The sequence below is a fragment of the Hippopotamus amphibius genome, chromosome X (assembly GCF_030028045.1).
Source record: "Hippopotamus amphibius kiboko isolate mHipAmp2 chromosome X, mHipAmp2.hap2, whole genome shotgun sequence".
Classification (NCBI taxonomy): Eukaryota; Metazoa; Chordata; class Mammalia; order Artiodactyla; family Hippopotamidae; genus Hippopotamus; species Hippopotamus amphibius.
In genome coordinates, this window is record NC_080203.1 from 60,662,392 (window position 1) to 60,671,045 (window position 8,654).

Sequence of the window (8,654 nt, forward strand, 5' to 3'; positions counted from 1 at the left end):
GTAGGAGCCCTGGGAATGATGCCAAATATGCAAGTATGCTGGTGGCCATGGGTATAGGAAATCTGGCCTTAGTGCGTTTCTTTACTGCTACCTGACATGAGGCATCTGGTGTGCAGCCCTTGGGGTCCTTTGTATTACTCTGTGGCCAGCAGAGCTTCCTCTATTTTCTGTCTGTAGGTGCTGGTGTGTGGGAAGAGAGAGGGTACAATGGTGGCTCCTTCCCCTGTGTGTGAGCTAGCAGCAGCACCCTGCCTGGGTTGCAGGAGCCCTGGCAGTGGCAGCAGTGCCTATTGCACATGGAAGCCAGTGGTCTCAGGTATATGTGGAGTGTCTCCAGAGCTGGCTCACTCTGCAAGACTTCTTCTGGCTCTTGGCCACAGGCACGCCAGGCCAACCCCACTCCAAGGGACTTTTTGTATCCCTTGTTGACTGTGACAGTCAGGACCAGAGGGAGTCTCCCTTTGTTCCTCATAGGCCCCGAATTAGAGGCTACAATATTGGTGCCTTCCCCTGCATGTGAGTCAGCAGTAGTGCCCTGCTTTGTTCTTGGGAGCCATGGTGGTGGTGGTGGTGCCAATAGCAGAGGGAAGCTGGTGGGCTTGGGTGTAATAGGACCGTCTCCAGAGATGTCTTCCTCTGCAGACTTCTTCTGGCTCTCGTCCACTTTCACACCAGGCCAGCCTTGCCAGGGGGCTATTTCTATCCCTTATTGACTGGAAGAGCCAGGCCCAGAGGGGGCCCCCTTTGTTCATTGAAGACACTGAAAGAGAGGCTACAACAGTGGCTCCACCCCACTTCTTGTGAGTCAGCAATAGTGCTCCACCACCATGGCCTCCCAGCTTTCTGCAGTAGACATCCTCCATTGTGGATTTCTTCTCTTCTGTCCTTTCAGTCCACAGACAATAATGGTTCTCACCCTAAACCAGTTCCCTAGTTCCCACATTCCAGCTCCCAGACCCCCTGTACAGCTGTGAACTCACATCTCAATCTGGGATATGCAGAGCTGTGGTACAGACCCTCTGCGTGTTTCTCACTCTTTCCTGTCTGCCATAGATCAGATGCGTCATTATCTTTGGACAGTCCCAAATGCCTCCTTTCTGACCCAATGAAATTCCCCATTGGATACGGGGTTTCCCCATCAGATAAGTGAGGTTTCCCTGAATTCAGCAATCTTTCCTCTCTTTCAGTTTCCCCCACCACAGGATATGGGACCTGTCCCTTTCCTTTCTTCTCCTCTTTCTCCTTTTGTTTTTTTCCCCTCTGTCCTACCCAGTTATGTCAGTATCTTTGCAGTCCTTTCTGGTGTCCAATGTCTTCTTCTTGTGATTAGCCAGTTTTCTGTGGGAATTATTGCATCTTTTGATGTATCCCTGATGCATCTATGGAGAGAGATGCCCTCCACATCCTTCTACTTCACCACTTTCTTCTTCCTCTATAGCTTTTTTTAAGTTTTGTTTTCTCTTTTCTAGGTTGTGTCACTCAAAGTTTGATAAAGAAGTATAAACTGATTACCTACATTAATTAAATAGCTAACAAAATATTCAAATTGAACAATACCACAAGTCTGAACTTTTTCTGCTGCTATTGTTTCTGGCTTTCTTTTTATACTTGCATTTGAGGTCCGTATAGCTATGGACAGAATGTGTCACCCAAATTTTATATGTTGAAGCCCTAAACCCCAATATGATATTATTTGGAGATAGGGCCATTTGGAGGTATAAGTGTTAAAATGAAATCATGAAGGTGAGGCTTTTGTGATGGGATGAGTGCCCTTACAAGTAGAAACACTCGAGAACTCTGTGTCCCTCTCTTTCTCTCTCTCTTTCTCCCTGCCATGTAAAGGCATAGTGAGAAGATGGCTATCTGCAAACTAGAAGGAGAGTCCTCACCAGGAACCAAATTGGCTAGCATCTTAATCTTGAACTTTCCAGAACTGTGAGAAAATAAATGTATGCTATTTAAGCCACCTAGTCTGTGGTACCATTATGGCACCCTGAGCTGTCTGAGACACCAATTTGCACATATCTAGTTTGGAAAGTATCTACTTTGTTTGTAAACTCTAGAATCTAGTCTACTAACTAAAGAGACACTCAATTCATATATTATCTGAATCAATATTTAGGTGGTATCTATAACAATGTAATATTTAGATGTTATTAAATCAGTTCTAGACTGAGAATCTGTTTCAAAATAGTCATTTTGCAGGGCTACTCTGACACACTGTTAAATGTTTTATTATTAAAATTTTCAACTCCTTTCAGAGACTTTTAACTTTGTTAGAATCTGTTGATACAAATTTACAAAACTGGCTAGTTAATCTTATAATTAAGATTTAATCATTGAAAGCCAGTCAATGAATGATTGCCTATCTGGCTAAAGATTTAGTATTCACTGGTAAACCTAAACACTGTAAGAAGTTACTCCTGGCAGCTTCAAAATTAAAACAGTGGTTTGACATGTATTTTAATTATTACATCTTTTTAATTTTTTATAAAATTGTTACATACACTATGGAAGGACAATTTTTTCAACTTTTTTTAAAATCATAGTTGATAATACATAAACTATTATCTTCTAAAATCTTTTTTAAAAATATTTTGACACTAATATTTGAAGTTAATGTATAATTGCAAGGAAATTTTAAAATATATAACAAATATAAATGATTCTGTATTACCTAAAATTTTGGTGCTTCTATTCCTCTTTCCTCAGAAACTAAAATCATGACCTCTTTACAGCTTCATCCTACTTGTTTTATGTATAGAATGTGACTTAATCACTTACTCTCTCGTGGTTTTCTTGGCTTCCACTACATTATTCATTTTCTAGTTTTCTTACCTGTTTTCCCATTCTTCCTCAATTTATACTGTTGATTTATCTTCCTCGTCTTCCCATTCATTGTTGATGTACCACAAATTTTTCCCATTATCTTATATTAAAAATATTCCCTATGGGGTTTATAAATTGATATCACATGGACTGACTCTCTGACCCCAGAAATATTTAGTTTAGCAGTTGCAATATTAAACAACAACAACAAAAAGAATTTAGATGGCTTTCAAGCAAAGCATGTACTCTCCATTTAGGTCATGATTTCCATCTTCCTTCCTTCATCCTACACTCTGCATTGTTCATTTATTTCTTATAACTTGAATTTGAAACCCTTACTCTGCATAGCCTTTTGAAAAATCATATTCACTTCTTTTTAATTATCACTTACTTTTAGATGATATCTACATTGACATGTAGAGTACCAGGCTCTCTCATGAGTTCCAAATCTCCATTTTCTACTAGATATCTCCATCAAAATAAGTTCTCAGGTTCAACTTGTCCCAAAATAACTTTATCATAATTAACACTAAAGCAGTACTCTTATTTCCTGCAATTACTATTACACATTGCCATTGTCCAGATCACCAAAGGTAGAAACCTTAAAGTCTTGTTCATTTAAACTACCCCTCCCAATCCAAGATTACACTATAGTAGATCTGTTTTTGGAGTCTAGGAATAAGCACTGTTTTTAACTTCCAAAGTGATTCTGATGCTAATGCCTAGTGGTCCACATTTTGAGGGAAAATTAAAAAGAATTCCGTCTCTGACTTCTTCTTCCTCACTTGGTATGTAAAGAATGGACCTTTTCTATTCATCCTATCTCTGAATGAGCTACAAAAACCTGGACTTTTTCCTTATATATTGCCACTGTCAAAGAATTAGTTCAGCCCCTTCTCTTTCCTCAAGAGTACCATTTCTCTAGCTTCCTAATTAGTCATCACAGCCCCATCTCCTTCCATATTTTGTACAGATATGATACAACCATTTCTCTGCTTAAAACCCTTTACTGGAATTCTAATGTCTGTGGTACAAAGTTTAAATTTGTTAACATGATTTGCAATTTCTTCTGCAATTTGAATTTATTATACGTTTTATACTCCTCATTTTCACCTCACCCTGCTTCCCCCACAAACATGCATTTTTTGGCCCGAAGGACTACCTGAGGTTCCATTATAATGGCACATTTTTTTTGGTTATTTATTTTCCTCCTAAGTGGTTCTCCTTTGTGGCATGTTTCCAACCAAATATCTGTGTAGAAGTCTTTTACATTTTAACTCAAAAAACACTTTCTTTATAAAGCCTACTTTAACTCCCTCAGGATAAATGGATAGCTGTCTCATCTACGAAATCATAGCACTTTTTTAATTATCATTTTTAAAATAAATTTATTTATTTATTTATTTTATTGGCTGTGTGGTGTGTTTTTTGCTGTGTGCAGGCTTTCTTTTTAGTTGTGGTGAGAGGGGGCTACTCTTCATTGTGGTGTGCAGGCTCCTCATTTTTGTGGCTTCTCTTGTTGCAGAGCATGGGCTCTAGGCATGTGGGCTTCAGTAGTTGCAGTGCATGGGCTCAATAGTTGTGGCTTATGGGCTCTGAAGCACAGGCTCCATAGTTATGGAGCATGGGCTTAGTTGCTCCACAGCATGTGAGATCTTCCTGGAGCAGGGATCGAACCCGTGTCCCCTGCATTGGCAAGCAGATTCTCAACCACTGCACCACCTAGGAAGCCCTCAATTATCATTTTTATCAGAACATATTATGAGGGTTGATTAATGAGTCCATTTACCCAATAGAATATGATTTCAAAAGGATATATTTGTATCTCTAGCACTAGGTTCTCAATGCATTTTTTTGAAATAATGAATGAAAGAATGAATACTAAACCATCAGAAGTTTATTGATTTCAAACTAAGAATGTTATGTCCTCCTTTCATGTACATAAAACAATTTATGTCACTTACTGATATACTGTAATTTCTTACAGCCAGGGATAACAGAAATGTGATTCTCTATTCATTAGAAAGCATAGTACCTTTTGTTGTTGTTGTTTGATTTGGAATAATTTTGAGTACTAGGCAATTGAAATTTTCATTTCTACTCTTGTTTTTGCTTAGTAGGTATGCTCTTAGCCCTCTTTCCCTTGATAATTAGAGAACAATAATTTGAAATGGAACTACACATTTCATTATGACAGCTCACTTTCAAGATTTCTCAAAGGCCTAGGTAAATAGATTGGCAGTACTTTTCAATAGCCTTCAACTCTAAAGGTAAGTTTTAGTGACTGAGTAATACAGAATATATCGGCTTAGTAAATTTGCAGTACAAAGAGTAAGAAATATTAAAGATTAATGCAATGAAATATATTAAATACTTTTCTCAGACTTCTCTGTTTTGAAAAGGTAATATATCTGTGAAATTCTCTATGATATTCTTCAAAAGAGATCTAATGAGTTCATTTACTCCAAAAATATTTACTGAACAAGTATTAAGTACAAGGCACTGTGCTAAGGGAAATGAGGAAATATATTTATTAATCAAAAATAAAATTTTTTCTCATTGTGTTTTTAATCTGGTGAAAAGAACCAACCTGTAAACAATAAAAAACACAAGGCAAAATTGAATAAATGCTACCACTGTCTTTCAAAATATATTATGGAAGCACAGGGAAAGTAACTATTAATTTTGGCTGGAGAATAACCAGGGAAGTGTAAGATGAGGAGTGAAAATGGACTGAATTTGAGTAATGAGAAAAAGAATAGAAATCAAAGTACATTGATTTAATTGTTGTCCTAAAATGGAAAGTACTTATGGGAAACAGTAAGGCATAATATTTAAGACCAAGTCTCTGGACCTAGATTTTCTCAGTTTAAATCCCAGTTTAACAATTTTTCTATTGCAGGTGAAACAATTGTACTTCTTAGTTTAAAAACACAAAGACACTATGTTCTTCACATAAAAAAAACATTAGTACAGACACCTATACTTTCTAGAAAATAATTATATACACTGTCTCAAAGAAAAATGCACCCTACTATATGGCTTTGGTGAGGTGACTTGGAAGAAACATACATCTGGTCTATCTACTTCCTAAGAATATTAATACTATTCCACCACGTTGCATATTTTGTTTCAAAATATAGATTATTGTCATCAGTATGTGTTCCTATGTTTTTACTTATTTGATAAAACTTATATAGATGGCTTTATCACTTAATGTCTCATTGATTTATAAGCCTTTCTGCAAGTTCGTCAGCAAGTTAAATAGGCTGTGCTCCTCTGTGGTCTTTAAGAGTTTTCATGAGTGGGGGACACATTATCATCATCACATATCATAAACTGCAGGTATTTACCAACAATTCCAGTGGACAAATTATTTGTACTTAGGTGCTGCACTTCATAAAATGTCTCTCTTAACGAACATAGACCATGTTTAAATATTTCATTCAAAGTTTGCTCCATAAACTCAGATATATATCTCTGCAAGTAAGGAGAGACTGATCGACAAGCAGTCTCCAAAGGAAATAGCCCTGTAGTAAAAATAGAAGATTCACAGGTTTGGAAAACATGAGGGTCCATATCATAATAACCAGTAATAAGCCACCCAAAACCATATGAACTACAACCATGCTGTTGTATTAGTATCTGGGTCTTACTTCTAATTAGAGATAAAGACGAGACACAGGAAGAGGTCTGTCAATTACAAATATGAAATCAAAAGATTCCTGGTCCATAAAATTACATAACAGTCTAGCATCAACAGTAAGCCCCACAACTGAGATACCAGTATGATTAGCACTGTGAAGAATTCTTTTTTGATGAGCACAAGCTCTGACTTTGTCCTCTTCAATTCAGCCAATACTGCAAGGGTTTTCTTTTTAAGACCATATTGACTAAACTTTGTTTGACAACTTCTGTTCCATATTCACGTTGATGAATCCTGCCCTGAAGTCTCCAAACAGTGGCATCATTCTCATATATTTCATATGAATTTTAAACATAGTTTCAGTTGTGTGTCTGGCTGCAATCTCCTACAATAGTAGTCCCCAACCTTTCTGGCACCAGAGACTGCTTTCGTGGAAGACAATTTTTCCATGGATGGAGGGGGAGTTGGTTTAGGGATGATTCAAGCGCATCACACTTATTGTGCACTTTATTTCTACTATTATTACATTGTAATATATAATGAAATAATTATACAACTCATCATAATGCAGAACCAGTGGGAGCCCTGAGCTTGTTTTCCTGCAGCTAGATGGTCCCATCTGGGGGTAATGGGAGACAATGACACCCAAAGTGTATTTCTTATGTCCAGTCTACTCCATAATCTCATTTTGGTTGCTGTCACTGCAGAAAACCCTACTTCATAAAGATAGGTTATTGGAAATGGAAGCAGACTTTTCAGTGCTTTTGTGACAATCTCAGGATATTCCACCTTGACTTTAATCCATAAGGTATAGAGATTTGAAGCTGTCTCAAACATAATTTTAAGGCTACCATCATTTGTGATCTCAAGAAGTTGATCCTATTCTAGAAAGGAAAAAGTTGATGCACCCGGCATATTCACAAATGGGTCATGGATCCATTCCTTCACAGTTCGGGGGTCTTTTGTGGTTGGAAAGTAATGCTCAAACTCTTTTGAAAGCTGAGATAGGTCATCATGCAACAGCTGGGAGAAAGAAGGCCCTGGCTCAGTCTCTTTCAAAATTTCTGCTAATGTTTGAAACATGTCAAAAATCCCAGTGTTCACTTTATCTGCTGATGTGAATGCAGTTGTCATTCTCCCCTGAACTGACAGATTGAGTTTGTTGAGCAGGTTAAGTATGTCACACAAGTAAGCAAGTTTTGTGACCCATTCTGTGTCACTGAATCGGCTGCAAGTGGTGACAGTTTTCTAAAAGAAATCTCTGGATTGGTTCTTGTAATTCAAAAGCTCTGGCCAGTGATATACCTTTAGAAAGCCATCTCACTTCTGTGTATAAGAGAAGTGTGTACTCTGTGTCCATCTCCTCACAGAGCTGCTTCAACAGACGTGAGTTAAGGCTATGTACTTTAATGTGCTTGATGATTTTAATCACATCCTGCAAAATGTTATTAAGTTCAGGTGACATTTTTAAGGTAACCAGCATTTCTGTATGGATGACACAGTGTGTAGGCTCACATTCAGAAGCGACCTTTTTGACCTGAGTAGTGAAACCACAAATCTGTCCGGTCATGGCAGCCCCTCCATAAATACATATACTGACACACAATGACCAATTCAGTTTTCCTGATATGTAATCATTCAATGACTTGAATAGTTCTGCAGCTGTGGCATTGGTTGGCAACAAAAGTGCACATAGCATATCCTCATGCACATCTTCCTGAAAAATATATCACACAAAAACAAGCATTGTTTCCTTGTCAACACATTGATAGACTAGTCAAACGGGATTGCATGCCATGGTGACTCATTAATCCTATCTAACAATTGTGCCTCAATTTTCTCTATCTCATCAATTTGTCTACTTATGGTGCTAGCCAGAAGTGGAAAGTGTGCCACCTTTTGAAATGCATCCTCTCCTAAAAGTTCACAACAAATGTCCTTAGCAACAGGTGGGATCAACTCTTCACCAATAGTAAAGGGCTTCTTAGCTTTAGCAATGTGGTTACCCACTCAGAATGGTGCTCTCAGTGCAGACACATTTGATGAAGTCATGGCCTTCAATAATTGCTTCTGTTCTTCATGTTCATTTTTTTCTTTTGAAAAACTCCAAAGTGTTGTCTTTTAATGCAGGGTGTTTGGTCCCTATGTGGTGAAGCAGTTTTGAAGTTTTCATGGCTTT

General features: G+C 37.8%; 1 pseudogene; it reads right to left on the minus strand.

Moving 5' to 3' along the window:
- Positions 1-6,117: 6,117 nt before the first annotated feature.
- On the minus strand, positions 6,118-8,045 carry LOC130841460 (proteasome subunit alpha type-1-like; annotated as a pseudogene).
- Between the last annotated feature and the right edge of the window lie 609 nt (positions 8,046-8,654).